Raw genomic sequence first — 23,715 nt, forward strand, 5'->3', positions numbered from 1 at the left:
AGGCTGCTGACTAAAGTTTACATTTTCTTGAGTTGCTTTTGGTGCTGCTAGCTATTTTTCTCATTCACATGATGCTGATATGATGTGACACTTGCACCTGTTGTCACCATCTTATGGTAATTAGCATAGTGCCCTAAGTAGTAGCAGGGCCATCACATCCAAACATAAGCCATTAACATATTGCAGCTGTCATCAGTAGGGAAAGCTAATGGAGTTGGTGGATTTGCACACTACTGCATACCTTGGCTCAGCTAGCATAACTCCCCATATTGGGGTCATTGGGGATAGGAAAAAGAAATGTGGGATGTAGCCAGTCAGGAGTGAAAGAATACATTTTACTGCAGGTTTACTTTCATGTATTATGCATGTCCTTCAAGGTCACTGCATGATCATTTATAAGATTTTAATGAGATATCAAAGTGGAAAGAATGGAATGTAATTAATGTGATCATACAGAGAAGATACAGGTATAAAATAGCACACGTGAGGCAGTCAACAAAAAGTGGGAGCAATGAGGAAAAGAGGACTATTTGGCCAGATTTCAGCCTGTGAAACAATAAGCTTTCCCCTGTACTTTCAGACGCTTAACACCCTGCCAAACAGTTCTCCCCGGCTAACAGCAAAATAATAGAGGGAATTAGAGAAAATGCATTCTGCGGCTTGTCTTTGAGTATACTTTCATTCTTTGCGGGAAAACGGGTGGCTTGTAGCTAAAAGTATGCCAGTCCTACAGAAACATGTCTTTGTGAGCATTTTATATTTTATTGTTTCAATTCCTCTTGCTAACAGAGTCTCTGACAAGCCTGGATTAAACAGAAAAATAAAGACATATAAAGGAAAACCTCAGCATATTGGCATACCTTAAGTACTTTTCTAGAACCTTCTCTTTGTGAAGGTGCCTGGGCAGGTACAGAGATTTAATAAACCCCTTTTCAGGAAGAATTCCTTGGAGGCTTTTCATAAAGTTGCTCGCTGTCCCAGACTGTTTTGGTCCCCACCATTTCTCTGGCACCCATGCCCTTTTGTCTAAAGGTTTACTTCTATGTATGCAATTTATTTATTTATTTATTTATTCTGAGAGAGGACTGTAAATCAGGTTGGCAGTGTTTGGATTCAGTGCTCCTAAGCATACGTGAGTCCTCTTGCAGTCCCACTGCCTGTGCTATGCTAGCTGCAGGTGGTTCTGCTTAGGGGCTGGCATAAATGCTGATGACCAGAACGGGAGGCGAAACTATCTCAACAATGTAAAAGGCAACCCTGTCTAGGTAATTAAGTTACAATTTAGGAGGACAATCCTGCCTCCTAAAGTCATCACATCTTGGCCTTTGGGAAACCACAAAAGGCAAATTTTCAGATGTGGGTAAGTATCTGCACACTTAAAGTAGAAGCAGACACACATGCTTGAAAATACTTGCCTGATCTTCTACCACAAGGAACTACTTCACTACCACCACTATTCACAGTCCCACATTTTCTTACCATTTTGCACTGCGCCCTTTTTCATAGTTTTCTACGAATAGAGTGGTTTGGAAAACAGATTTATCAAAAAGCTACTTTCAGCCTCAAGGGATTCCAGGAAATCCCTTGGGATTTGTGCTCTCATTAGGACATGGAGCCCTAAGTATGACCATTGTTACTGAATTCATGTCTCCAGGCCCTGAATGCTCTATTGGAAACTTTGAACATCTTCAATCTGAGTTACTCATGTTTACAGTCTGAGCCTTTTGGAAAGACAAATGCATGTAAAATTTTCATTTTTATGTAAAATATTCAGTGTATGCAAAACAACAACAAAAAAAAACCTTCATTTTTAAAAACAGCAGACCTTTTCTTTCAACCTGAAACTTTTTTGTTGTTGTTTTCTTTCATTTATTTTTAAGTGCTTTTTATCATATTTTTAATGATTTTGAATAATTGTTAATTCTCATAGGCAACTTATTTCTCCTTATTCTCCCCAAAAGATATAAAAACCAAGGAAGCAATATTTTAACATCCAAAAAGAAATGAGAATGTGAACTCAAGAAAACAAGAAAGGGGTTTATGTAAAGAGCGTTATTTCAGGGATATACCTATATGTATGAATATTTACTGGGATATTTCCATTTAACCAAGTTTTAAGCCATGTTTTATAATTCCTATACTTGATTGAACTTTCAGTTAAATTCACATACACAGCATATTGCTTGTTAGTTACTGGGAGTGTATACTTTTTTAAACTGTTTTATTTGCAAAGCAGCTGTCCAAGCTGATCTTCTAAGACATTTGTTCTAGGAAAAACAGCTTATGGATATAAGTGGAGAATGTCATGAAGAATAGGAAGCAATGAGCAGGACCTCCTGACTGAACTTATAGGGAAAAATGAAAAACAGAGTGAAAACGAAGTATTTCTCCTTTTCATAGGTTCTTTTCTTTGGTCTTTGTCTTCTTCACCTCATTTTCTGTTTCTCTTTACTTTTTTTTCTTTAGTGTTTTCTTTTCTCACCCCTCTACCAGCTCTGCTACCTGTTCTTAACCTATACCTAGTCTTTCTATCACTTCAATCTATATCACACCAATGTCCACGTACTAATGTTTAAAGAGAGACATCTTGGAATACCCATTTCACTCACATAATGTGGTTCCCAAGGCAAAGCCAGTTTACCCAGCAGCATCTGGTAGCTCCAGCAGCTCCCTAATCTGTGACTCCCCCCAGCGGTCGGTTTACCAGAGTTTACAACAGGTTTACAAATGTACTTTTTTTTTTTTTTTTTTTTCTTTCTTTATGTGAAGCTGGCTGTGGTAGGAACTGGCAGGAAATCATCAAATGGAGGCAGGAGACAAGAGAACCGAAGAACTTCATTTTTTATATCTGTTGTCACAGGACTGAGCACTTCCCTCATCATGCTCCACTGAGCACAGCTCCTCAGTGAGGTACTATGGGGGACAGACCACACTGAAATCCTTCTACTGCTGCCAAAATCTTTTGTTGTTGCCCTGCATGAGTACATCCCATGTCCTACTTTTGCAGTTACCTTGTCTTTTTTTTCTTTTCTACAAAATTGAATTTGTATCATTCACTTGCACTTGCTGGCTGGTAAAAAATGATGCAGAAGGGAGAGAAGGGTAATTTTTGAAATAGGCACATGGAAAAAAGTAATATACGTATATATATATATATATATATATAGAATATATATAAACAAACAAAAAACCTTCCAGTTTCTATTTCTGACCATATATAAACTAATGAGATTTTGAAGATGGAGTCATTTTGGGAAAGTCGAGATAATCTTAGGCCTAGAAAAATCAAACAATTTAAAATTCATGAAGGTACCATCTTCCTATTTATAAAAGGTTAAGTTCCCCTAAGCTATGAAAGAAAAACACCCTCTGAAGACCTGGGAAGGCAGTAAACACTGGTGGCAAGTGACAGGAATTGATCCTGCTTTTCTGTGCCTGTCATGTCTCTAAATTTTATTTCCACCATTTCTAGGGTACTATGATAAGAGAGGCAGGGATAGGAAAAAGGATTGAGCTGAGGCAAGACTATGGCCTGAGGGCGATGGTACCTGGGTCTCTGACTTTTTCTCAATTAGTAGGTCTCCCTGCCTGACTGTGAGATGTGCATCTAACTGGGGACTTAGACTGTTGCAAGGTATTGATTAGCCATAATGTGAAGTCAAATCTGAATAAAAAAGCATTGTGATCAAAAGCCTTTCATTGGAGACAGTATGCCCTCAAAGTCAAGGGTCTGCAGAATCTGATGAGCTCTGTTTCCTTTTTGTCTGAGAGAGATTTCCACGGTTTACTCATAAAGGCTCTCTTGATAGGAATGTCCAGTGGGCCCTCTGTCAAAAAACCTGATGTCTCAGATTTGACAGGTGCTTGTTAGTTTTTCATCCCAGATCACTCAACATGCACACAAAACCAGAAAAGACGACTGCTAATAATGCTATGTTTCAAGTTGACTGCCTTGTCATTTTCACTGGAAAATTCACTGATTCAATCGCTAACATTAAATTGTCTGCATTAAAGGAAAACAAAGCATAGCCAGCCATGAAATGTATTGGTTTTCTGACTACTAGAACTTACACAGCTCAATACAATTCATTGCATTGCGTTATTTGGTAGGAACAGTTTATCCAGTTCATGTATAAAGCAAAACTTACTGATGGTCTATTTAAAACAACAATAAAGCAGCAGAGAAAATTGAGAGATCCATTTTAATACATTTTGCTTTTTCCTGGAACTTAGTTTTCCTTCCACTGAAAAACTTAGTAATGAGGAACCTTCACTTGCCATGAGCAAGATCCTTTTGAACAGTGCCAGTCTGCTAGTCCAATGTAGTCCCATCCCTCATGAGCAGTGGCTGATTTCTCTCAAAAACTCAAGAGAGAAAAGAGGTTTATTTTTTGAGGACTGTTCACATGAAGAATTTACAAGCCAAGGGTTTAGTCCAACAGAAATGATATATCTTGGTAATAATATCTCTGGGCATTATTATAATCAACTCCACACTTTGTTTTGTCTTCTGTAGTTCCTGATCTGAACCCCAGGGCAGAGCAGTAGCTGTGTGGTGATGATGGACTCTGGGACTTGCTGGAGGTAACAAGATCCCATTCATACAGCATGGGAGGTGTCAGAGATCTTTGGAAATGGAACAAAAAAAGACCAAAGTTTTTACTCTCCAAGCCTGAACAAAATGTTGAATTACCCATTCTTAGATATTTTGAGTCAATTAGACAGTATACTGCATTAGTGAAATTGATGTTTACATTGAGATTTTATAGGTGATGTGTTATATTTGAACTATCGTTTATGATATTTACAACATTTCTTGCTTCTGAGGAACTAGTCATCCTATATGTCATCCAGAAAAAGAAAAAAAGGAAAAAAAAAAAAAAGATGTTTCTGGAGAGAGAGGCAAGCCAAGAATTAATTATCTTCTTATCATGACTTGGGCTGATGCTGATGCTTTTTTGCAGCACCTCACGCAAGTGCCACTATGAGAAGGCGAAGCCAAACCCACTTACAGAGAGATGAAGTGGAGCATCTTTACCCAGCCAGTGGCACAATGCCAAGCATGCAGCAGATAAACCAGCAGTGGCCTGTAAATAAAAATACAACCCTCATCTGAAGAGCTGGGCACAAAATGGAGTCCTGGTCTCTCATAAAGAGCTGCTGCATGTAGAATAAATTAAATTAGTATTTTCTGTGAGAATGGTTGCTCAGGGTTAGCCTCTCAGATGCTGTCATGAAAGCTCTCCGCCTCATCCGGCAATGAGTCAAATCTCCAAGAGGTCTCACCCAAGTGGAGTGGGATTAGGACTCCGTCACTTTCTGTGCCAAAAGGGTTTTGTAATACCATCCTGACCTCCAAAGGAGCACCCTGACCACTGGCATACAGACTGCCTGAGGTTTTGAACATGTCATTGTATTGACACAGGTGTTGTGTGGGTGTGACAGTGCTGCTCAGGGCACGGAGCAGTCCCCCATCAAGCTTCTCAGCGATGAGAAAGAACAGAAACCGAACAATGGCAACAAACAGAAAAAAGAAGCAAAATTAGTCGATCCAAACCATAATGGTTATGAGGTTGCTTCTGGCTCGGCTCTGAGCTGCAAAAGTCATTGCTGGCATTCCCAGATAACAGAGCATTTTTTGGTAGCTACAGTCACAGCTGCGCCGTCCCTGGCAGATACATTCACCAACAAATGCACACACATGACAGAGGAGAGCGGCGGAGAGGAAACAGACTGCTGTTACAAAAGTGTGGGGCAAGTGGGAGCTTTAAAATGCAAGCAGTCACAACGTGGTTCGTGGTGTCCAATGCACAGGGGCAGGAGCTTGAGGACCTTGCAGTGGTCCCAGGGTGAGAAACCTGCCAGGCATTCACATCAAGGCCCTGCTCAAAGCTGATTTGCACCCTTGCTTCCCAGTGGGTGAGCACAGAGCTGGGTTGGATGAAATGGCTCTCCTTCTTCCGTCACATGAAGGCCTTTTCCACCTGTATTCCAACAAATGGCAAAGGTGTGAGTTATTTCTCTAGGCTTTTGGCCCACAGTGCTCACAGCACTCTACTTCCAGCCCTTCCCAGCACAGCTCAAGGTTGTGAAAGCGTAATGGAGCCCAAAATATTTCTTGCTGCAAAGTATTCGTTGTGGTAAATGTCGACTATAGCAATAAGGCACTGAAGACTGCATTAGCAAGCTATTAGTGCATGCTGAGAGTGCTCTGTTTGCCTTCTAATGCACATTCTGCCATGGCCATTAAAGAGTATGACTCATTATTTTTACATTTATTTCACATTTTTAAAAATCCTTTTCAAAACACTTTTGCACAATTTCAGATGTGTTTTTTTTTTTTTTCACAAGGAAAAAAAAGTTCGCTCCTTATGAATAAAATGCAAAGAGAATATGGTAGGCAGAGATAATCTTTAGTGCTTCTGAGTAAATCTGAAAGTGACTGGTTCTTTTTTACACCACTTTCTTTTTTGCTGTTTTTCTTTTTGACTGTGATGGACTGATATATCTCCTCCTAGAGTCTTCCTTCTGCCTTTGCATCCTCAACTTATGACTGTGCAGCCATTTTATTTGATTAAAAATAGCACTTTGGCAGACACATGACATTAGGTTCTTCTGCTTTTCACACCAGAAAAATGCAAAATGTCCATCAAGTCATACATTGATCCTAGGAAGCAAATCTTCAAATGGGTAATCCATCATGTTTTTTCCTTGTGCCTCTCATTTCTACCTCTGTCCCATAACTGTCTTTGCCTATGTCCCATCCACGCAAAATGTTGAATTTGCTGATCATCAAACAAACATCCCTACAAAATTGCTGTTTTGCCTTTTCCCTATTGCACATTGAATGCTACAGAGTGACAGATGTGCACAAAAGGTAGTGTTGATGTAGGCAGGCTGCAATTACAACTGCTGAGCCTGCTAAGAAAAACTAAGGTTATGATCAATTAGACAAGGTTTAATTCTGCCTAACTTTAAACATCTAACTGAGGTGCTTAAATTAGGACTATAATTGATCTAGGCTGCCTTAGGAATCAAGTGAAGGTTAGATGCCTCCAAATGTATTTGAGACAACCTGAGAGCTAAATCACCCTCTCCTTTCCTGACAAGACTTTACATGACAATGCTTCTAATTTTGTCAGCTAAATGATATGGGTAATCTGGTTTGGGATTAATCTGGGTCTTGTTTTTCCCAGGGCTGCTTCACTATTTAATGGTTAAGTATCTATAGTGTGAATATATGTTCTTAAAGTATCAGCTGTCTCAAAAATACTGGAGTGTCAAAATAATGGTATATTTTACAGTTGATATCTGAGTAGCATGCTATGAGGTCCTTTGTGAAAATGCCCTGGAGAAAGGATGTTTAAAGAACAGATTGGAAAAAGTATAGAAACTTACAAGGTATTTGGCAGGGGAGCATGTAAAGATCACTATTTTTGCAAAACAATTGTGCATATGAGTGGGAGAAGGCAGTGCTGAAGTGCTGAAGCCATTTTTTTTTTTTTTTTGAAATATAGAATAGCTTAAATATATATGGAATCAGACATTCCACTACTGAATAAAACTGACACTGAAAGAATATTCTATGTTATGTTACAGTGTCTGAAAACAGGCAAATGTCAGAAATTCCTCTTTTAAAGAGTCCTCACTCTTGTTCAATAACTTCAACTGTCAGAGCATGGAGCTGTATCAGAAAGGGTTTCACAGAATCAAAAGGTTTATTCCTTAGCAACTCCGTCAACAAATTTAAATTACTGCATATCATGGCTGTTCCATAATCATTTGCATGCAAGATTTGTAAACACAAGTTTTCATTGTGCATCCTGTTGTCATGGCTGGTAGGGAGGCAAAAGGGGACAAATACTCAAGGGCAGGGGCAATACAGGTGCCAAAGCAAAAGATGAGGAAGTAAATAAAAGGTTCTGTGTAGGTCACTGGACCAAAATCTGGTCTTTTTCACTTTGGCTGTGAAGTAGAAATAGCAGAGGCAACAAAACCAGCCACAGCTGCAGTACTGCAGTAGTCCATAATGTTAAGTCACAAGACTGAATGTTCTTTTTTTGTGAGAAAAAAACATTGAGGATCATATTTGGACATTGTTTGCACAGTAATCCACAGGCCCAGCTGCATTGCCAACAGGCAGTGTATGTATGCTAGCTTTAAACAAACTTGTTTAAAGGTTTGCTATAGTAACAATATTGTAGTTGAGACAATATGAGGCTCAGTTGCTGGGCCTGGGATCGCAGGAAGGTTTTTGCAAGCTGAATTCAAGGCTGCGCTGGTGCAACTGCTATGTTAGGTACTTCAAAGCTTTTCAGATATGTGTAGATGGACTCCAGTCATGTGTACTTCTGGAAGGCTAGGCTGACATACTTTTGCCCTTTTTTTGCTAGCTCCATCAAAGACTGTGATTAAGAAGTGATGAATACAGTCCGTTTTAATTTTTATGTCATTTCAATTGCAGTTATTATTTGCTGAGTGCCTATAATGTGCATGGTACTGGAGGACACACTTTATTTAATATAATGCATTTTAAATCCATTTTATGTAATGGGATAAGCATATATATGTCTATACACGCTCAGTATGATATAGTAGACTGAAAGGATATGCACACCTTACTTGTTTATATTTTCAGATTTAATGAATTCAGCTTATCCCACACATCTAATGGCTCATATACAAAATCTTTGCTCATTTCACATAATACCTGTTATAGGTTTAGTGTTATTTATTTGCATTACAGTAATCCCAGAGGCTCCTGCTTTACAAAGTGCTTTGAAAAACTGGGGTAAGAGACTGCCTTAAAGAATTTACAGTTTATAAAACCAAGAGGAAAGGAATGCAGGCACAAACGGGCAAAGTGACATACCCAGGTTCATAGTCCAGGCATAGAAATGTATGTTTTGGGCATCCCTCAGCAGTATTTCCAGCTCTTGGATGTAGGAGTGTAGGAGTTGGAGTGTGTGGACCTAGAGAGCTTCCAGAAGATCCTATATGACTCAGCCTAATCCATACATTAGATCACATTAATTTTCCATTCTATCCTTGAACTGACTTTGTCTTCCTTGTTCTCCATTCCCCATGCATTAGAATTCAGAAAATATGTAGGTACTGCTTGTGAAATGGCTAATGGAAGCCTCATGGTAGCACCAAATAAACCGAATTCCAAAACTAAATGAAAAACACACCCAAAGCATGAAACAAAACCTGAGAGAGGCAGGTCTGAAATTCTCCAGAAGCATCAAATTCAGCTATACATTAATGCGCAAATTTATATTCCACATAGGTGTCACAGGTAAGGACCACCAGACTTTATAGCACAGGAAAAAATGACTGCCTCTTTTTAGCCTGTCCCTAAATGACCTCAGCTGGTAAGAACACTTTCTCCCTGCATCTTGTGAAATGAGAGGAGTGAATGTATAAATAAATAAATAAATAAATCTATGTAGTAGCATATAAATCTATGTGCTACTGATCAGGTAATAGGCTACAGAAAAACAGATATACAGAGTTATACAACAGATGGTAAAGTCCATCCTCAGGCTCTTGGAAGACACAACTAAAGAGTAAGATCTATTAACCAGAAAATGAGAGAGAGAGGGGGAGAAAGAGAGAAAGAAAGAACAAATTTAATTCAAATACACTAGCCAAAAAGGGACAGACAATTTTTCTAAACACTTGCTAGAGCTTCTGTAAGATAGTTAATATTTAATGGAGCTGAGTGGCAGTTCTTTGCAATTGTTTTTTCACGCTGATATCTAAATTTTACTCAGGTCACAAGTGGAAATACTTTTAGTACATCCTTGCCTAATCCCCATAGGCAACCACACAGTTTGGAAGAGCAGGTGGTCCCTTCGCACAGTATGACAGAATCAAGGAGCTGGGCCTGCCAGAGACTGACTCACACTGGAGGTCTAAGTGCCATCAGAGCTCGGCATCTGACAGGCTCAGACCAGAACCAGCAATAAGAACAGGTGTTAACAGGAGGATAAATACAGAACTCTACCAGAAGCTTTGCATAAATAGTCTTACTGTGAGCTCTTGCTTATAGGTGTTATAGGTGTTAGATTTTCATCTTAAGGAGTACTTCAAAATCTTCTGTTTTTCCAAACCTTGAATAAAATTATTTTAATGCTCAGTCACAGATAATACAACTGATCAGGATGAAAGTATATCAGATGTTGTGATGACTTCTATGCCATTTATTGTCCTTGAGATAATCTACTAAAAATCTCTTAAACTTGCTCTTGGTTCTATGGCTTAACATAAACAGGTTAGGGAAAAAAAATGTGATGGTTGATTGCTATCTAATTATTATGTAGAGAGTTTGTTAAGGAACTTAGGGAACATGGATGCTTATGACATAATTCCCATGACAGATGTGCCACTGTAAATCAAGAAAGGAATCACTGTCAAAGTGGTAGGATGAGCACACTGTCTATTGCAGCTCTGGATATGCATGTATGACTGTCTGCGCTATTTCTCAGTAGCATCTGCAGAGTTTCAGGAAGGAATAGGTGTCTCATCAACATACACAAACGTGTCTTGTTCCACCGGAGTTAGCAATGTTGATTGATTTTCTGATGGTGTTAATCAATTTTCTGATGATGAATATGAACGTCAGCATTACAACAGAGGGACACAAACAATTCCTGACCTTTTCAGTGTGACAAATAACATAACTTTCTTCATAGCTTTCTTTGGGATAATACTATCACAGTCTCTTTGCGAAGGAACTAACCTTTATCTGGGCTGATAGTCATAGATGCAAGTAATGCCTTTAAAAAAACATCTTCCAAATAGTGTTTCATTAATTGATTGGTTTCTAGAAACAGCGATCATTTTAATACCACTTCTTTCCATATTGACAGATTGTAACATTCAAATTTTGGTGCAAGACTTAAAACCTCAAAAAGGCGTGATTTGCCATGCTGTTTTATGGGCTACCAGCAAACACAACATTTTATCTATTCATATTGAACATACTGATCTTGGCAATCTTCTGACTCTATGTTGGACTGGCATTTCTTTGACTTTATTGAGTATTCTGTGGTGATTTGACCCTGATGGGTATCTGAGCTCCATCACAACCACTCTCGCTCCCCTTCCTCAAAGAAAAAAGGGGGAAAAATATGATGGAAAAGGCTCAAGGGGTGAGATAAGGACAGGGATATCACTCAACAATTATCATGATGGGCAAAACATACTCAGCATAGGGAGATTAACAAAATTTATTGCCTTTCAGTATCAGACTAGAGCAGTGAGAACTAAAACCAAACTAAAAACACCTTCCCCCATCCACCCTCTTCTATGTCCACCCCCAAGTGGTGCAGGGGAACGGAGAATGGGGGCTGTGGTCAGCCCCTAACGCTTCATCTCCGCCGCTCCTTCACGGTCACTCTCTGCCCCTGCTCCACGTGGGGTCCCTCCCACGGGATGCCGTCCTTCCCAAACTGATCTCGTGTGGGCTTCCCACAGGCAGCAGCTCTTCAAGAAGTGCTCCCACATGGCTCCATACCACAGGGTCCATCTGTTAGGAATAGAGTGCTCCTGCGGGGACTCTCCATGAGCTGCAGCCTCCTCCAGGCCACATCCACCTGCTTCACCGGGGGCTCCTCCATGGGCTGCAGCATGGAGATCTGCTCCATGTGGGACCCACGGGCTGCAGGGGGTCAGCCTGCTCCACCAGGGGCCTCTCCACAGGTCGCAGGGGAACTTCTGCTGCATGCCTGGAGCACCTCCTGCCCTTCTCCTGCACTGACCTTGGTGTCTGCAGGGCTAGTTCTCACTCTTCTCTGTCCCAGCTGTTGTTGCACAGCAGGTTTTTTCCCCTTTCTGAAATCTGCTCTCCCAGAGGCCCAACCAACGTCACTCATAACAACGTCACATATGCAGCGGGTCCCTTTTGCAGGTGGCTGGAGCTGGCTCTGATCTGACACAGGGCATCTGCTGGGCTCTGCTCACAGAGGCCACCCCTGCAGCCCCCTGCTACCAAAACCTTGCCACGTGAACCCAATACATTTCCTCATACTGTACACAGACAGGTTGAAAATGCCATAGCCACAACGCACTAAGCTGCACTCCCATTCTCAGAAATACTGCATTGCCCCCAAACTGATATTTATACTACTGTTAAAGCTCATTATTTGTGTTGCTCTTTGTTCATTTTATAAACTTATGGATTCATACGCAAGCAGGGACCATTGTGATAATCCCACCTGGTCTCCTGTTTAATGTGCACTGTAGAGTTCCTTTAAAATATTCCAGTTTAAATTAGACAAAAAATCTTCAACAAACAAAGCCCATATGAATTAAAAATTGATAGCAATGAAAAAAAAAATGCTACCACCAACTTTTATGAGTTGTTCCAGTGGTTAGTTTCCTCAGTACTGAAAATTTGTATTCTGAATCTGATTTTTTTTCCCAGGATTTTATTAGTCCTTGGTTAATGGGCAGAAGAACCCTCATTATCAGAATTCTGTTCTTCGTATAGGTTCTCACTGGCTGAGATCACAGTAGATGGAGCATTTTTAAATAGCTTTAGGTCCATAACTCTTTTATTACATTGTGTGCTTTACAGCACTCTTGTTGCTCCTTTCTAAACCTTTTCAATTCCACTAAAATTCTTTTTGAGATGTACATAGGATTTCAATATCAATAATAATGCTGCCAAGTAAGTGCAAGCAGAAGTCATTTAAGCTCTCCAACTGCTGCTTGAGAGCTTGTTTATACAAACAACAACAGTTGCCCTTTTGGTAAAGAGTGGCATTGAAAACTGATTCTCTTACTTTGATATCTAAACCTTTTTCCAGAGTTACTTCTTCAAAGGATTTTGCTGTCTTATGATATGACCCGTAGTCTTTGTTTTGAAATACCCTGTTTGCAGCTGTATTTGTAACACCTCCTTGTTTGCATGAGGGCTTATTACATGTAATTCCACAGTGCTTTGCTTCTCTTTGGTACAGCTGCTTTCTGCAGCAGGCTTTTGTGTCTGTGATGGTGTCTACCTATGCAATCTGCTTACTGTCTCTCCACTAAGTTTCCTACAAAGTGTAAAACACTACGACCAGGTGGTAATTATCTCATTTACTTCAGGAGTTTGTTCCTTCTTTGCATCACCCTTTTTCTTAAAAGCCTCTTTTCTTTGGTTGAAGAAACCTTTGCAGCCCCACTTCTAAGAAGGGCTTTGATCAACAGAACTAGGATGACTTCCCTTGTCACAGACAGCATATAAGTCACCCTTTCCTTCCAGAAATACAGCATGCATATGCCAGAATGAATTCAGAACTGCCTTTGTTTGTATCCTGTGAATCAAAACTCGGTCTGATAAACACATAATTTTTTCCAAATGGGACAAGCATTTTCTTTAAATCCAAACTGATCTCCTGTTTAGCTTTCAGTTTGGCATTGGACTCCACATAATTCTTTGTCAAGACTCAAAATTCCTTTTTTTTTTTTTTTTCCTTTTAATGAGGTTTCTTACTTTTTCACTGTACTCTTGTTTTCATCCTTACAAATAACAGAAAACCAGACTGCCTTTTTCTGCGGGTGCAGACTATGATCAAAATGCTAAAAATCGCTTTGGAACTGGAAATGTGGCTATGAATCACAAAGCTTCTGTTTCTGGTTCATTTTTCAGTTGTAGCATGCCAGTGTCATTCTGGAGTTGTAGTCCTCGTGTGAAGACCAGATGTGTGGATCCTGATGTCTCTTACACTTGAATCATCTGTATGTGCAATAGCGAGTGGCACAGAAACAGCTTCTCCTGTTCAATGGCTTATTATTTCAAGGTTTCTTGATTTCCCTACTCAAGACACAGTAACACTGTGCCATCTGCAGTCCTCTGACAGTGTGCCAGTAACACTGCTGGCTGAAATAATTTCCAGCTTCACATCAAAAAGGAAATACAAACCCCACTTAGGCACTTTCTAATACGCAGCATTAGGACTATAACCAAACCCTGGAACTTAAACCATACTCCTGAAGTTGTTATGCTGAACGTGCTGAAGGTACAGCTGCTGTGCTAAACTTAGAGCCTGTTTTACTAGTTGCCTCACATAAGATGCACAGGAGTATTCCTGCTTCATGCCATCCATTTCTACTGGGTGCTTGGAGTGAAATGCATCTCACTTAATGGACCCTGGGGACATCCACATCTGAAGCTCCCTACAGCCAATGGAGAAAAATTCCATTCGCTGTAGGTGGGCTGAACCCTTAATTGGCTTTTCTTACACCATTTTGCCACTTAAATTAGTTTTAGAGGAACTGAATACTGTCCATTTAATATTCCTTTATTTACTGTTACCTCAGTTCACAAACATCCACTTACCTTGATACTTTAGTAAACTAAAGCACCAATGAGGGAGTTTTGGTGAAGTGAGGAGAGTGAGGGGATGAGAAATCATTATTTCCTTACCCCCAATTCTGTCATCCCTCCTCACAGGTCTGCTGAGAAGATTCAGGAGAAAATGTGATTGAAATTCATTACACTGAGTGTAATAAGCATCTCTTCAGGACCAAGTACAGCAGCAAGATAACAGAAATAATAATAAACTAATAAATGGCAATAAGAGATCTTTACTTTTATTGCTGTGATATAGTGACCTGTGAACTTCCAGCTGCTTCTCTGTCCTTGCCATCATACTTGCAATATGCTTCCAGATCTCTTCCAGCAGAATGTTTCACACTACATAGCACTTTCCATTTTCAAACACAATAAATCTATTCATTATTACTAAATAAATCAGCAAATTAAATATATCAGATGAATTACTAAGTTAGACAGATTCTCCTATGGCTATCTGCTTTGGTAGAGCTGACATAAACTCTGTATTGACTTTATTAATGAATCCACCTCCAGCCACAAATTTGTATGCAAACTGTCATGGGAACTCTGGCATTAGCCACATTTTCCTGTTCCTTGTACAGTTATGGTCTACAGCTGCTATCTACAATACCTGAAGGAAAATACTGCTTTGTGGAAGCATCTGCCACCCAGACACTGCAGTGCTTGAGCTGCAAGCCTCTGTTGTTTCCATGCAGCTCTGAATGAGCCTCTGTTTGCTGAAAATCAGTTGTAAATACAAGCTGTACAAAATAAATGCAACTGTGAAGTCTTGGTCAATGGCTTCATCAGGAAGCTATTTCACCCACATGGTTTGTTGCAGTTCAGTACTGGATGTTCCCTGGATTTTATGGCTCATGACCATAGGGATAGGTGAGGCAAGCCCTTTGCCCTCTTTGGTGGATCTCATCAGCTCTTCCAGCAGTGACCATCTTAGGTCTCACAGGCTTCAAGGCACGACAGTGCTTTTGCCTTCCCTCAAGCTGAAAAGATTTTTCTGCAGTTTAATACAAGCCTATAGATGAACAACAACAAAAAAAAAAGTGTAAAAAAAAAAAAAAAACGTGTACAAGGGGACCACTTTGAAGGTTAGTTAGTAACTTTGCTTCTGAGAAGGATTTACAGCTTGGACTGAGGTACCAACTGGACAGATTTCTCTCATAATTTTCCTGACTGGCTTGTTTGTTTGACTTTATCTGTCAAGATTATTTCTTACTTTATTTAGATTTTTTTTTTTTTTGGAACACTGTCTGCATGGTGATCTAATGAAACCAATATAATACATCTGTTTTCTTTATTTCATCTACATGTAATAATGACAAAAAATAATAAAAATATGTTATATCCTCATTAAGTGAGAAAAATAAATGTGCATAAAACAGACTAGGAAAGCCTGGCACATTATCCTTACTTCTGTATCACTGATGAAGACAAGCATATCCCTGTTGTTTATCTGAAGTCTTTTAAGCCTGTTATCTAGTGATAAAACACTGAGAGGTTTGTTTGTTATGAGAAGTATCAAGCATCTGATTCTGATAATATCTGGAAACACTAGTAATATCAGTTGTCCACAGTAGATGTTGAACACCGGCATTTAGCTGCCTCCCCCCCCCCCCCCAACCTTTCCTAATAGATACTGTTAGTGTAGGCTCTCATAGCCCTACATTTATAATATTCATCATAATTGACCCACTCTCTTAGCAACAGCAAAGGAAAAAATCCTCACAGTTACCTTAGCTGTCACTTAAATTTACACATTAAACACTGTGGAATCATGTTTTTTTTCAGCCAGATGGTGTTACTGAAAGGAAAGAAACATGAGAATCTCTAATATTCAAGTGTCTGCTGCCCATTTTCTTAATGTTCCTGAATGAATGTTTGAGCTTATTATACTAATAGAGGCCTGCCAAGTCTTTGGATTTATTGCTCTAAATCAGTGGAGTCATTGTCATTATTAGACTAGTTGCTAGTCAATACTAAAAAGCATTCATTAGCTGCAAATGACAGAAATGGTACTACTCTATAGATTTTTTTATTGTTGTCCAGAATGCATGCTTCCTTTTGAAAGGAATAATGAGAGAAGAATTAAATGAGAAGTCAGTAAGGATTTTACCAATAAGGCGATCAGTGTGGAAGCAGTCACTATGCCATTGCAGAGTTTTATCTCATTTTCCCCATTTTTTTGATATTTATGATGATTTAAAGGCAACAGGAGTATTAGTAGCATCTATGGGTAATTGGTGCATATGCTTTTAACAATAGCCTGCAGATCAAAATTTGAAATTAGTTGACATCAGTGAAAATACAATGACTATCTGCTTTTCTGTGCTCCTTCTTTTGCTCATGGATGTTCTGTTTCATCTGGGGTCCAAGGTCTGTGAGATAGATGCTTTTTAGTTCTGATGTCCCCCAGGTGTAGGCATTTTCTCAATTGTGGATATTTGATCTGTTTTTACATGTTATGAATTTTGAAAGTTCTGAGACAGGCTTCTCAACGATGTTGAGATGTTCCCCCTCCTGTAGCCATTCAATGGGAATTGGGCACCTTAATCCTCTAGGTTACTTTGAAAACCTCAGATGTGGTTCTTCCTAAGAGTCATAACAAAGAAGACAGACTTTCAAAGGAGCTGGCACCTAGTAGTTTCCTTTGTTTTCAGTGGGAGATGCAAAGTAGTAAGCCTGGATGAAAATCTTTCCACTCATTTCAGCTTCTAACAGTGAGCTGAGTTTTTCAGAAATGCTGGCCATCTATTACATAAAGATGATGTCTTAGGATGACAGGTACTTTGACAGTGCACAACAGTTAAGTAAAAATTGCTGAATTCGTGTAATATTTGGAGGTAACTGCATTCAAACTGCTTTTCAGCATTTAAAGAGATGTTCCATTTTTCCACTCAGCAGCCTGATCACTCTCGCTTTCTTTTTAGACTTGTATCAGAACTATAAAACGTTCAGCTGAATGTTTCTTACAGCACAACATTAACATGATGACAAAAGAACCAAAATAATTACAGTCCTGGAACATTATTTTCTTTTTGAACAGTATGATTATCCAAGAGAAGAACCTGCTTAAATTGGGTCTTCAAAGAGAAATGTATTGCCACCCCCAAAAACAAAAGCAAAAAAGAAAAAATTGATATATAGAAAACAAACAAACAAACAAACAAAAACAAAAGGGATCTAAGCTTATTAGTGAAACATTACGTTTTAAAGATCTAGACAATTTCCAGGGATCTTATAATTAACAAAAGAAACATTTGGAATGCATTTTCTGACTGTTAAAACTGTCATAATTCTATTAGCAACTTTAAAAATAAAAGCATTAGGTAAAATATCTCCTCCCTGGAAATTTTCTTCCTTTCTCTTAATTAGTGCAGCATTAAGTCCTCTTTTGATAAAAGGCTCTGCCTTGCTATTTTATGACTGACAAGCAAGGGTATTGTCCTGAAAATCTCTTCTTGCACAGATACTTAATCATAAGTACTTGAGCTATAGGATTTTTCTCCCCATAGCTTGGAGACTAATCCATTGAGTGTCTCGTTATGTGAGCAGATTTTACTTACACAGACAATGCTATTGACTTCACAGAGTACAGGTCTGCAGACCAATCCTTAAAACAAAGCTTGGTTAAAAAATGCAGTCATTTTTAAATATGGATATATGTTCAGCTTAGAATAACTGATTCTAACTGCATAAAGCAAAAGAGAAAAGGTGAAGGAAAAAAAAATGACTAGAAGTCTTATTCAGCAAAAGCTCCTTTTTAAATAATTAAAGCTTGTGCCCAATGTATAAATTTCTCTCTAAGACCCTTTTTTTTCATGGAGAGTTGAAGTTTTGTTGAATCTTCTATTTCTAACTCTTAAGTCAATTTGTAGGAGGTGGTGTGTAAAAGCACTTTTAGTAGGGAAAAGCAGCAATCTCAATGCATCAAAGTTAGGTGGTAGCGGGGTTATCACTCCGTGAAAATCACATAAACATTCCACATATGAAATATTATTCATCAGGGCAAAACCCTCCAAGGGTTTCAAAGATGACAATGGTGTCATGAAACCTTTTTTTGAAACAGGAAAAATGTATTCCACTGCTAAGATTGATTCTGTAGCCATGTAGCAGGCAGTGTGACAAGGCAGGGAATGAACATAATTGAGAAGAGAATTAGCAAACCTTAAATATCTGCTGCTCCAATATCATTACCCATAAACTTGCCCTTTTTCCACCCTCTTTTCCCCAAAGACTGACATCCCATAACTGCAGTGAAAAAGAATGCATTCTTTCGAACAGCTAAATCAACAAGGTCTCACATGAGTAGTGTTGAGTGGTGTGGTTGACTGATTTCATGAAAAACTAATCAAGTATTCATCATTGAGATCAAACACTTCCCAAGCAATTATTATCAAAACCAATCTGATAAGACCTGAAGAAGTGGCACTGCTGATCTAATCAGAAGTAGAACAGAAATAGTTCTCTCAGCTTTTGTAATGTTCAGGTATGAAAGCACAAAAATGTAATTGTATTTTATAATTAAGGAAAAGAAAGCTGTCACACTGTAATCAATTATTTCAAATCAATCATAACAATTTTAGTTCCACTGGTTATTTATAAGAACACACATTTACGAAATGACTTTTTCATATATGGGTAATGAGAGAAAAACAGAGATGGCTTAGAATGAGAGAAAAAACAGAGATGGCTTAGAAACAAAAGGTATAGTTTAAAGCAGTTTTGGTTTAAAAGGAAAGGATTTTGTGACTACAGTGATTAAGAGTCCATATTTGTAATTTATTATATTTTTTTCAGATCATGGTGATTTCTTTTTTAATATAAATGCAGAATAACGTTTTTAAAAAGAAAGATTGTATTTGTAATCTCAGTAATCTTCTATTTTGCTTTATTATTATTTATTAGAATGTTTCAGGATAATTTAGGAAATTTAGAATACTTAGAACATTTTATACAAATGTAAAAATGCCAAAATAGAAATTGCTATGTCCCAGGCAATTCCCAGGAATTTAAGTGTGGTCATGATTTTCAGGCAAGAGCCAAAATGCGTTTGAAATGGCACATCATACTGCCATTACTCTGGTTGATTTTGACAATATAGTGTTTCAAATAGAACGTACTTGGGAAAAAAAAAGCAAAACAACAACAACAACAACAAAACATCCTAATAGGCTATTTTCCTTGAATCCTTATGTCACTCACGTAAATCTTAATTGGTCCTAATTTTAATGGCTTTATTACTTTTAGTCTTAATGTTATTTGATTTCTCAGAAAATATTTTTCCTTGTAGATGACTGCGTCATATCTGAGTGATAGCAATGTTCAGAAGAATAGCCTTTCTTCAGATTCTCATTTCTTGGGTAAGAAGCTTAAAAAGCTGAATGTTAGATGAATTTCAGACAATATTATGCTAAAGTATGAAGTATTGTGGGCATGTGAATCTGACTGTGGTTTTTGGAAATTATTTGATTGGTAGAATGCCATCATTTAAAAAATGACTTGCTAATATGCAAATAAATTTAAAATAAAACTATGAATGGAAATGAACCACACATCTTAAATCTGAGTAAATCCTTTTAATGGGCTTTCTGGTGGCTTTTTCACACTGCATAGCAACAGTCATGTGAATAAAAAAATTTACAGATGAACTAATAAAAATGAATCAGGATGGAAGAATCTGGTCCAGCTTAAAAGTTAGGTTTTCCTGTCTGTGAACTACATTATTTCTATACCAATCTCAAAATTATAGTAACAATAATTGTTTTCTGGGCAGACTGGATAGTGAAGAAATGATATGCATTCAGTAGTCAAAAGTTCCTGTTATTTATATTGTCCTCAAAGAGTAGTTTGGGGAATCTCTTGAAAACCCAGTCCTAAATATATGTGCAATTTTATATATTTTTAATTTTGTTTTTGTTTTAAGACCATAAAATGAAGGGAGGGACATTTTATATCAACAATGAAAATTATGTCCTTTGTAAAAGTGAAGTACTGTATGGCTCTGCCAAAAACATCTACGAAGGTTTTTTCACCCTAGAAAAGCGCATCCTGAAGTCACATTGTTTCTGCTGGCTTCCACTGATGACATCAGTAAATCATCCCCTTAAAAGATAAATCTTATCTTACTGTTGACGTGAAGGTTTTACACCCAGAAAATGTTCCAAATACAGGCTGCCCATAGAGCTGGTGCAACTCTTAGAGTCTGATCCCATTGAAAACACATTCTAGTTTCAGAACCTCATCAAATGGAACTGCTACTCTCTACAGTACTGTACAAAACATAAGGAAAGTAGATCTTTAGATAACAAACCAATTAAAATGCTATATAGTTGTTTTAAGAAGCCATAATGATTTTTACTCTTTAGACTACCAGCTTCCTTGACAGCATATATACGATATAAGCTCTGTTGAAACTGATTTTTGGCTGCAGACTTAAGCATCCCATTTTCTCTAAGAGCAAGAGCTGCGTACGTATCTTGAAGACAATTTCTGCTCTAAATACACTGGTTAATATTTGCCTTTGAAATCATAAAATACAGGTGTAATGATAAAATGTTTTGAAAAATGAATAAAGAGCACTAGGCCTGAATAAACCAAACTTCATTCACAACTGGTAGCTCTTTATTTGAAGACAATTGATAAGGTTATTTGATGCAGCCTTCCAGTACTTGAAGAGAGCATATAAACAGGAGGGGGAATGCCTGTTTATATGCGTTGATAATGATAGGACAAGGGGGAATGGTTTTAAACTAAGACAGGGGAGGTTTAGGTTAGAAATTAGGAGAAAGCATTTCACTCAAAGGGTGGTGAGGCACTGGAACAGGTTTCCCAGAGAGGTTGTGGATGCCCCATCCCTGGTGGCATTGAAGGCCAGGCTGGATGCAGCTCTGGGCAGCCTGCTCTAGTGGTTGGCAACCCTGCCCAGAGCAGGGGGGTTGAAACTAAGTGATCTTTAAGGTCCTTTTCAACCCAGGCCATTCTATGGTTCTATGATTCTGTGAGCAAGGCTTTGACTGGTTGTGAGTAAGATAACACAAAGTGACCCAATATTAGCTTGTTAAAATTGCTGATTGTATCCGTAACTGCATATTGAACAACAGCTGTGTCTAAGACTTTTGACTTTTGTCATTAATATAAGAAAGTGCAATTTTTAATATTTTTTCTTTTCTCTCTCTTTTTTTTTTTTTTTCCCTAGGCCCATGTTTTATAAAGGTCATGTTTCCCAGTAAGTTCTTTCTTCCCTCAGTGTGGCAATTCTGTTGCTGTATTATGTATATTCTTTTTCTGCAAGCAAGGTATGTTGTATGAATACAAATCTATATAAATACATAGTGTACACACTGTGGTGACCTTGAGCTGTGATTCTCTAACACGTAGACTTGATTATGTCAGGTTTTACTTCAATTAAGGCTGTATTCAGCAGAAGATTGCTGCACATACAGAATTTCAGTAATATAAAGCAGCTCTGCTGCTCCATCCCAGCTTACTCTTTGAGGTGTTAGAATGTCCCATGTCTTCACTGACCACATTTTTAGAAAGTTCAGAACCTCTGAGTATCTAACATGATCAATGTTGCCGGGAATTTGGATTGTTAAATCTAGAACCTTCAGATGTTTAAAACATGAAAGAATGCTCACTCAACATGTTATGTTGCTGAATCATCCTGGAAGGGATGGGTTAGAGCTGTGGTGACACCATGCAGCTCATGTATTGCTTGTATCATCACGTAGCTCAGGTATTGCTTCAGCTTAGCTCAAAGGTTATTGGAAAAGTCTTTATTTAGTGCCCATTCAGATGGCCAATGTGAATTTAATCATTCCTTTACCACTATGTATTGTTAAGGGGTTGACTTCAATTTTAGCAACAGAAAGATCATGAAAGATCACGATACTTGAATTCTCTCTCTAATCCTTAGAAAGCCACACCCTAGCTTTTAGCCTGAGTCCTTACTTTCTCTAATGACTATAAAAGTAGTCATAATGCTTTTAGTCAAGCTCAAAGTGAAAAAGCCATACCTGTACTGCTCAACAAAATCATTTTAAACGATATTCATGACAGGGAGTCTCTAGAGGCAGAAACAGAAAGGAGACCTCATGTAGTCATAAAAAACAAAAACAAAAACAAAAAACAGCTGTATATGTTTGTGATCCTCTGGCATTTTTAGGAGCACATTCAAGATGATTACACCAGATTTACCAATACCATATTTCTGTCCTGCCACAATGAAAGCAACCATTAGTTTTTGACATTCAGGCAAGATAGGGAAATCCTCCCCATGTGTGACCAAAAGTATCTCTAATCTCTTCTAACCTGAAGTGACTAGAGGGGACACTTGGACTGAGCAGCATATTGTGTATTGCATTATGAGTAAGGACTGCAGACATAGGAAGTCCACAAATTGAGCAGGACACATGGTGTGTTGCATGAGTCATGTACTTTGATTGGTTCTCTTCTGCCTCTGTTTAAAAACTTTTGTCTGCAGGAAGGAGATCAGACCATTATTTGCTTTATCTGAGCAAAGACATTTTACCAGACACACAGAAAAATTTGGGTAATCTCCCAGAACCTGTTCAAAGCTGTGGAGAGTAATGGCAAAACTCCTATGGTTTTCAACAGAAGTAGTGCTAGACTTGGAAAAAACAAAACAAAACAAACCAAACAAACAAACAAACAAAAAACACGTGGCCCTTCTGGCTGCTTCACATCAAATTCCTATCAATTTTGTGTTGTCAGCCACCGCAGGAGAACTAGATGAGGTCTGGCAGAAAAGTCTCTGCAGTAAGTTCCTTCTGCCAAGCCCTGCTACTGTGAAACTCACCAAGTTACATCACTTGGCTCTCTGCAAATTCCCCTCTACTCCTCCTCTGCCGAGGACAGAGTAGCTATTCCTGTCTCCCACTTTTGCTTGCTATGTTTGCTTAGATAGCCGTTCTTTAGAGAATAATAATAATAATAATAATAATAATAACAACAATAGATTTATATTCATGTGCGCAGATCAAAGTTAGATACAGTAGTTTATAGAGAGTCTGGAGGTAGGTGTCTGAACTAAAAAACTTTCCAGACTACATTGATTCCATCTAGTGCCACTGGAGACACCTGAAGGATTTCTAGATGCCCTGTTGGTCTGACAGCTATCAGATAAGACCTATACGAGATCTTTATCTTTCTTGAATAGCAGCTGTAGATCAGCTGACTATGATGGAGTGAAAACCTGGCTTGCACACTGAGAACTACATGCAGATGTCCACATTTATATGCTTGAATCTGGACCTCAACAATTTGGGATTGATATTGCTCTGTGGAAGATCTGCCAGTTTGATGCAGAAGTCTTGGACACCATCATACCATATCAAAAGCCATACGAT

General features: G+C 38.5%; 2 long non-coding RNA genes across 2 annotated transcripts in view; one reads left to right on the plus strand and one right to left on the minus strand.

Moving 5' to 3' along the window:
* LOC121060982 overlaps positions 1-23,715 on the minus strand; it is a 122,098-nt gene that overhangs the window by 15,612 nt on the left and 82,771 nt on the right. The window lies entirely within an intron of this gene.
* LOC121060976 overlaps positions 1-23,715 on the plus strand; it is a 34,997-nt gene that overhangs the window by 9,418 nt on the left and 1,864 nt on the right. Inside the window, exons 2-3 of the long non-coding RNA XR_005814954.1 lie at positions 19,638-19,707; positions 21,543-21,642. This is a non-coding gene — a long non-coding RNA (uncharacterized LOC121060976). The remainder of the gene's footprint in view (positions 1-19,637; positions 19,708-21,542; positions 21,643-23,715) is intronic.

Source organism: Cygnus olor, chromosome 1, assembly GCF_009769625.2.
Source record: "Cygnus olor isolate bCygOlo1 chromosome 1, bCygOlo1.pri.v2, whole genome shotgun sequence".
Lineage (NCBI taxonomy): Eukaryota > Metazoa > Chordata > Aves > Anseriformes > Anatidae > Cygnus > Cygnus olor.